The sequence below is a fragment of the Scyliorhinus canicula genome, chromosome 4 (genome assembly GCF_902713615.1).
Source record: "Scyliorhinus canicula chromosome 4, sScyCan1.1, whole genome shotgun sequence".
Taxonomy (NCBI): domain Eukaryota; kingdom Metazoa; phylum Chordata; class Chondrichthyes; order Carcharhiniformes; family Scyliorhinidae; genus Scyliorhinus; species Scyliorhinus canicula.
The window spans coordinates 128722164-128730573 of record NC_052149.1 but is presented as its reverse complement, the minus strand read 5'-3'; positions in this window follow the sequence as shown (position 1 = coordinate 128730573).

Sequence of the window (8410 nt, the reverse complement as noted above, 5' to 3'; positions counted from 1 at the left end):
TCAGGCTGGGTAGTGACAGGATCTTGATCAGTCTGGGCAGGATCTCGATCAGGCTGGGTAGGGACAGGCTCTCTATCAGGCTGGGAAGGGACAGGCTCTCGATCAGGCTGGGTTGGGGCACGATCTCGATCAGGCAGGGAAGGGATAGGCTCTCTATCAGGCTGGGTAGGGACAGGCTCTCTATCAGGCTGGGTAGGGGCAGGATCTCGATCAGGCTGGGTAGGGACAGGCTCTCTATCAGGCTGGGTAGGGGCAGGATCTCGATCAGGCTGGGAAGGGATAGGCTCTCTATCAGGCTGGGAAGGGACAGGCTCTCTATCAGGCCGGAAAGGGACAGGATCCCGATCAGAAAGCGGCAGGGAAAGGATCCCGATCAGGCAGGGAAGGGACATGATCTTGATCAGGCTGGGTAGGGGCAGGGTCTCGATCAGGCAGGGAAGGGACAGGCTCTCGATCAGGCTGGGTAGGGGCAGGATCTCGATCAGGCTGGGTAGGGACAGGATCTCGATCAGGCTGGGTAGGGGCAGGATCTCAATCAGGCTGGGTAGGGACAGGATCTCGATCAGGCAGGGAAGGGACAGGATCTCGATCAGGCTGGGTAGGGGCAGGATCTCGATCAGGCTGGGCAGGGGCAGGATCTCGATCAGGCTGGGCAGGGACAGGATCTCGATCAGGCTGGGAAGGGACAGGCCCTCGATCGGGCTGGGCAGGGACAGGATCTCAATCAGGCTGGGTAGGGACAGGCCCTCGATCAGGCTGGGTAGGGACAGGCCCTCGATCAGGCTGGGTAGGGGCAGGATCTCGATCAGGCTGGGCAGGGACAGGATCTCGATCAGGCTGGGTAGGGGCAGGGTCTCGATCAGGCAGGGAAGGGACAGGATCTCGATCAGGCTGGGCAGGGACAGGATCTCGATCAGGCTGGGTAGGGGCAGGATCTCGATCAGGCTGGGGACAGGCTCTCGATCAGGCTGGGTAGGGACAGGCTCTCGATCAGGCTGGGTAGGGGCAGGCTCTCTATCAGGCTGGGCAGGTACTGGTTCTCGATCAGGCTGGGTAGGGGCAAGCTCTCTATCAGGCTGGGCAGGGACTGGTTCTCGATCAGGCTGGGTAGGGACAGGCTCTCGATCAGGCTGGGTAGGGACAGGCTCTCGATCAGGCTGGGTAGGGGCAGGCTCTCTATCAGGCTGGGCAGGTACTGGTTCTCGATCAGGCTGGGTAGGGACAGGCTCTCGATCAGGCTGGGTAGGGACAGGCTCTCGATCAGGCTGGGGACAGGCTCTTGATCAGGCTGGGTAGGGACAGGATCTCGATGAGGCAGGGAAGGGACAGGCTCTCGATCAGGCAGGGGAAGGGACAGGCTCTCGATCAGGCAGGGTAGGGACAGGATCTCGATCAGGCTGGGTAGGGGCAGGGAAAGGATCTCAATCAGGCTGGGTAGGGACAGGCCCTCGATCAGGCTGAGTAGGGATAGGATCCCGATGAGAAAGCGGCAGGGAAAGGATCCCTATCAGGCAGGGAAGGGACAGGATCTCGATCAGGCTGGGTAGTGACAGGATCTTGATCAGTCTGGGCAGGATCTCGATCAGGCTGGGTAGGGACAGGCTCTCTATCAGGCTGGGTAGGGGCAGGATCTCGATCAGGCTGGGTAGGGACAGGCTCTCTATCAGGCTGGGAAGGGACAGGCTCTCGATCAGGCTGGGTTGGGGCACGATCTCGATCAGGCAGGGAAGGGATAGGCTCTCTATCAGGCTGGGTAGGGACAGGCTCTCTATCAGGCTGGGAAGGGATAGGCTCTCTATCAGGCTGGGTAGGGACAGGCTCTCTATCAGGCTGGGTAGGGGCAGGATCTCGATCAGGCTGGGTAGGGACAGGCTCTCTATCAGGCTGGGTAGGGGCAGGATCTCGATCAGGCTGGGAAGGGATAGGCTCTCTATCAGGCTGGGAAGGGACAGGCTCTCTATCAGGCCGGAAAGGGACAGGATCCCGATCAGAAAGCGGCAGGGAAAGGATCCCGATCAGGCAGGGAAGGGACATGATCTTGATCAGGCTGGGTAGGGGCAGGGTCTCGATCAGGCAGGGAAGGGACAGGCTCTCGATCAGGCTGGGTAGGGGCAGGATCTCGATCAGGCTGGGTAGGGACAGGATCTCGATCAGGCTGGGTAGGGGCAGGATCTCAATCAGGCTGGGTAGGGACAGGATCTCGATCAGGCAGGGAAGGGACAGGATCTCGATCAGGCTGGGTAGGGGCAGGATCTCGATCAGGCTGGGCAGGGGCAGGATCTCGATCAGGCTGGGCAGGGACAGGATCTCGATCAGGCTGGGAAGGGACAGGCCCTCGATCGGGCTGGGCAGGGACAGGATCTCAATCAGGCTGGGTAGGGACAGGCCCTCGATCAGGCTGGGTAGGGACAGGCCCTCGATCAGGCTGGGTAGGGGCAGGATCTCGATCAGGCTGGGCAGGGACAGGATCTCGATCAGGCTGGGTAGGGGCAGGGTCTCGATCAGGCAGGGAAGGGACAGGATCTCGATCAGGCTGGGCAGGGACAGGATCTCGATCAGGCTGGGTAGGGGCAGGATCTCGATCAGGCTGGGGACAGGCTCTCGATCAGGCTGGGTAGGGACAGGCTCTCGATCAGGCTGGGAAGGGACAGGCTCTCGATCAGGCTGGGGACAGGCTCTCGATCAGGCTGGGTAGGGACAGGCTCTCGATCAGGCTGGGTAGGGGCAGGCTCTCTATCAGGCTGGGCAGGTACTGGTTCTCGATCAGGCTGGGTAGGGACAGGCTCTCGATCAGGCTGGGTAGGGACAGGCTCTCGATCAGGCTGGGTAGGGGCAGGCTCTCTATCAGGCTGGGCAGGTACTGGTTCTCGATCAGGCTGGGTAGGGACAGGCTCTCGATCAGGCTGGGTAGGGACAGGCTCTCGATCAGGCTGGGGACAGGCTCTTGATCAGGCTGGGTAGGGACAGGATCTCGAAGAGGCAGGGAAGGGACAGGCTCTCGATCAGGCAGGGAAGGGACAGGATCTCGATGAGGCAGGGAAGGGACAGGCTCTTGATCAGGCTCTCTATCAGGCTGGGCAGGTACTGGTTCTCGATCAGGCAAGGAAGGGACAGGCTCTCGATCAGGCTGGGTAGGGACAGGATCTCGATCAGGCTGGGGAGGGACAGGATCCCGATCAGGCTGGGGACAGGCTCTCGATCAGGCTGGGAAGGGACTGGCTCTCGATCAGGCTGGGTAGGGACAGGATCTCGATCAGGCTGGGAAGGGACTGGCTCTTGATCAGGCTGGGTATGGGCCGGATTAACACCTTCAGGTCCTTCCACCAAATACGGAAGTAACAGGAACAAGCTTCCAGCAGAGCTGTGTGTGTCCCTGCTCAAAGCAAAAGTGAAACTAAGACTGGATCACATGACACACTTCCCTTCTAGTGATGTAATGTTGCAATCCCTTAAAGGTATATTACAACGGTAAGGTGACCTGTGGGAGGTCTTTGAGGTTATGACAGACTTTGGTAGAGTAGACATGAGATGAACGCAATCATTCGGCCCCGTCGTGCCCCACTCAGGATGTGTTGAGGCCGGTAAATCTCGCAAGATGCCTCTCGCGGGATTTAGGCCTCTCGTTACGCCTCGCGATATCTAACAGTCTGGCAGTGCCACCTAGACAACCTGACAGTGCCATCTGGGTGCCACCCTGGCACTGACAACTGGCAGTGGTACTGCCAAGGTGTCAGGCTGAAAGTGCCAAGGTGCTCAGGTGGCATCTTGGCACTGCCAGGGATTAGGCCCAGGGGTGAAGGAGGTTGGGTGTGGGTGGTTCAAGGATCCCCTAATTGGTCATTTGTGACATTGGAGGGGTTCCAGAGGTCATAGTGGGGCGGGCAACCCGATCTCTTCCTGCATGTCAGCTTGTCAGTGCAGGAAATGAATCTAAGTGCGGCCTCGATGGGGCGTTCCTCGCCCATGTCCAGAAATGAAGTAGTGTCCCGTTTAAGAACGGGATCGTTCTCGGCGCTGCCACCACCGGGAAACACCCCACTAAATGTGCCCAAAACGGGACTCTGGTTCATTTCCATTGAACCGCGGCCGCTGTGTCCACTTGCAAGTGTTATAAATATACAATGGCCATTAATTAATAATCCAACAAGGAATTCAGGTGAAACCTCTTTCATCAGAAAGTGGTAGGAGAGTGTGGATCTCTCTTCCACATGGGGTGGTCGAGGGATTATTATAGATACATTCAGGAAGAAGCTCGATAAAGAGATGAGGGAGAAAAGAAAAGAAGGATATGTTGATCGGGAGTGAGAGGAAATAGACAGAGAAGAGATCCTTGTGAAACATAAATACCAGTATCGTCCTGATGGACTGAATGGCCTTATTCTGCGCTCGACGTTCTCTGTATTATTCCTTTAGGCTCCTTTTATTTAACAATTCTTTGCCTGCACACAGAGAATGGACAGTGTTGCTATGAGTGGAGCTTATCTGGTGACTTAACAGTGAAGCAAAGCATTACAGGACACAGTGATTGTGTCCTTCTGCTCATATTTATGTAAGGGGACAGATTGTTCCAGAAAAAGATTACAAAGGAACATTGAAAGTGAAGGCTTGAGAATGGTCCCAGTATTCCCTACAGATATGAACAGTGTACAGTGATCCTGAGACTGCTAAGCGCCTGTGCAATAGATACCAATCTATCACACGGTGGATAACAGATTCAATGCCAAAGGGAAAGTGGCAGCGTAGGCCTGAAAGCCCATTTTAGGCCCAATTGTCGTACCTGCAAGATGCCGTTATTCAGGGACTTGGAAGCCTTTGATGCAGGTCTGGAAGATTGGAACCAATATGCGGAGCGCATGAGGTACTTTTTCTAGGCAAATGAAATTTTGTGGGAAGACGGAGAGAGATTCTCTTCCTGACCCTCTGCAGGGCCCAAATGATTGGGTTCATAAAAAGTTTGACTTACCCGGCTGCACCGGACTCCAGGGACTGGATTCTCCGATTCTGCGGTTATGGCCGCAGGATCCTTCTGGTCTTATGACCAAAACGTCGACGCCACCCCGCACCGATGCTGCGCCCAGTGGGGGGCAAGCAGCCGTGCCACATAAAGCCCCCGGCTTTACCTGCAAATACGGACGCAGAATTTCCAGGTCCATGGCCATGCCGTACAACATGGCGCCGGCTACACGCAGACCCAGCCTGCCAAAACTGCACCCCCTGTAACCCCCTTCACCACCCCTGTACCACACCCCACCAGTCCCCCCAGCCCCCTCTGCCAGCAGAATGGCCCCCCCACCGTTCGCAGCCGCCACGCGAGCTCCCCGAAAGGTGAGAGGTTGCGCGCCCCATGCCTTCGGGGACTCGGCCCATCAGGGACGGAGCATTGGAGGAGGGCCTCAGGTGACGTCCTGAGGCTGTCCCGATGGTGTGGGGCGTACGCTTCGAGTATGCCATTTTTGAGGGGGCGGAGCATCGTAAAAACAGCACGCCCCTAATTCCGGCATAAAAATGGACTCTCCGGCCGATCGTTGAACGCGATTTAGGCATCGGCAATTGGAGAATCCCATCCCAAGTCTTTTGATGACCTGGTCACTTTGGTATCGAAACACTATGCCCCCCAAGCCTTCTGAAATTATGCAGCGGTATCATTTTAATATGGCGGTGCGCTCTGCTGGTGAATCAGTCACGGGTTTTTTGACCCATCTGCAGCATCTGGCTGAACATTGCGAGTTCGGGCCGTCCCTCGCTGAGATGTTGAGGGACCGGCTCATGTGTGGTATTAATAACACGGCCATGCAGAGGAAGCTGTTGGAGGGAACCATTCCGGATTTGAAATGGGCCATTGACCTTTCCCTCTCTCGTGAACATGTGGAGAAAGTGTGCAGGAACTATGGATTGTGGCTTGCATAGTTTTGGCCATTCACCCTTTCAAACTCCCTCTAAGTAATGGGACCATGCTGGCCTGTCCGGCCTTCCTCTGAAAGTTCAGCCCCCGAGGCAGTTCCGTAGTAGAGTTCGGGTCTCAGGCACTGCCCGGTGAGATACGTCACTGAGGATGACAGAGAGTGGGTCACATTACCAACTGTGTGGTAAAAGGAGTTGTGAAGGTCAGGGTCGCCCAGTTCGACGGCAGGAGCGGCATTCATGACAGCCACCAAGGTCACCGCGAAGCACTGCCTTGCACATAGATGAGGACAATTGTTCAATGCAATTAAACTGTGTCTCGGCTCCGAGAGTTGCACCGATCAGATTACCTTGCAGGTCAATGGCCATCCAGTGCTGACGGAAATGGACATGAGGGCCCCCATCTCCATTGTTGACCTCCATACATTTCGGCAACTTTGTACGGGGATCATTCCACTGGCATTGCATGATACCAAAGCGAGGCAGGCAACCTACACAGGGGAACCTTTGAAGATCGTGGGGACCGCCGTGTCTACGGGCAGCAGTCAGTCCACCTTCCTTTGGATGTGGTGCAGAAACAGGTTCCAAACTTGTTGAGGCAAGACTGGTTAAGTGTTCTCCATTTCGGCTGGCAACAGGATGCACACCAGGAATCTCAATGATGTGCTGGGTAAATATTCCAAGGTGTTCCAGGAGGGTTGGGTATGTGGATCCTACTGCTCAGCTCCAATACTTCAGGGTGAGGCCTGTCTCTTACGCACTACTTCCAAAAGTCGATGCAGAACTATGACACCTACGAGATCTAAGTTCCATACGTCCTGTTCAGTTTGGGGAATGGGCTGCGCCTGTGGTGCCAGTGATGAAGCCCGTTAAAACCATCCAGCTCTGTGGTGATTTCAAGCTCACCGTGATCAGGGTTTCACATCTGGACCAGTACCCAATGCCCTGAGTTGTGAAATTGTGTGTCAAATTGGCTGGAGGATGCTCCTTCACAAAGCTGGACATGACCTATGCCTACTTGCAGGTAGAGCTCAACCCGGAGTCCAGAAAGTTTGCAACCATCAATACGTATCTGGGATTATTTTGGTACACCCGCCTCTCATTCAGGGCTTCGTCCGCACAGGCAATTTTTCTGCAGGTGATGGAGAATATCTTGCAGGGCCTAGTGAGGTGGCCGTCTATTTGGACAACGTGTTTATTGCAGAGTTTTGAGAGCAGAAACATATGGCGAACTTACAGAAAATGCTCTGCCGTTTGTCTCATGTGGGCACCAGGCTGAGGCGCAGTAAGTGCTTCTTCTGAACTATAGCAGTAACGTATCTCGGTTACAGGGTAGACACCCGGTGGAGGATAAGGTTCATGCTAGAAAGGTGCCCCCGATGCCTAAGAACGCTGCCAAACTCCAGTAATTTCTGGGCCTGGTCAACGACTACAGGACATTCACTGCCAACCTGGCCATTCTGCTATCTCTGTTCCATGAGCTATTAAAGAAGGACCAGGAGTGGTGCTGGGGATGTTAAGAAGGTCTGTCTTCAAAACAGCTTCTTACGCATTATGGTATGGCAAGGCCTCTAGTTTAACATGTGGGGCTTCTCCCTATGGCATCAGGACAGAGCTGCCCATGAAATGATGACAGCACAGAAAGCCCTATTGCATTCACTCCAAGGACCCTGGTGGACGCAGGGCGTTGTTACACGCTGATAGAGGAGGCATTGTCTCTGATTTTCAGAATAAAGAAGTTCCATCTGTAATAGACCACAAGTCACTGCTCGGCCTCTTCAGGGAGGATAAAGGCATCCCACCAATAGCATCGGCTAGGATCCAGGGCGCTCCAGCTCGCTGCATACGAATATTCCTTCCAGCACCGTCCGGCTGTGAAGATTGTCCATGCAAATGCCCTCAGCTATCTGCCATTGGCCATGAGCATTCCGACCCCACCAGTGGTGGATGAGGTGATTGCAACACTCAACTTCATGGACACCTTGCTGTTGACGGTTGCTTGGGTGCATACGTGGACACAGTGGGACCCGGAGTTGATGAAGCTTATGCTGTTGAGCAATGGGAAGAAGGAGACCCTTCCGGTGACCCCTCAGGCTTTCGCCCAGGGGTTCACCGAACTCAGTTTGGAGGATGGCGTTATATTGTGGGGAACTCATGTGGTCATCCGCCCACAGGGTCAGGAGCCTTGCTACAGGACCTGCACAATGGCCACCTAGGGGCATCTAAAATGAAAATGTTGGCCCGCAGTTATGTCTGGTGGCCCGGTATTGGTGAGGACATCGAGAGAGTTGTGCAAATCTGCCCAGTGTGCCAGGAAGTTCAGAAACTACCGTCAACGGCATCCCTTCACCCTTGGGAATGTCCGGGACGCCCATGAGTTGGCCTTCACATGGATTTTGCAGGACTGCTCATGGGGTCCACATTCCTTGTGATCATGGACACCCACTCAGAGTGGCTTGAGGTATGCAGGATGATCTCCATGACATCCAGGACCATGATTGAAAAGCGC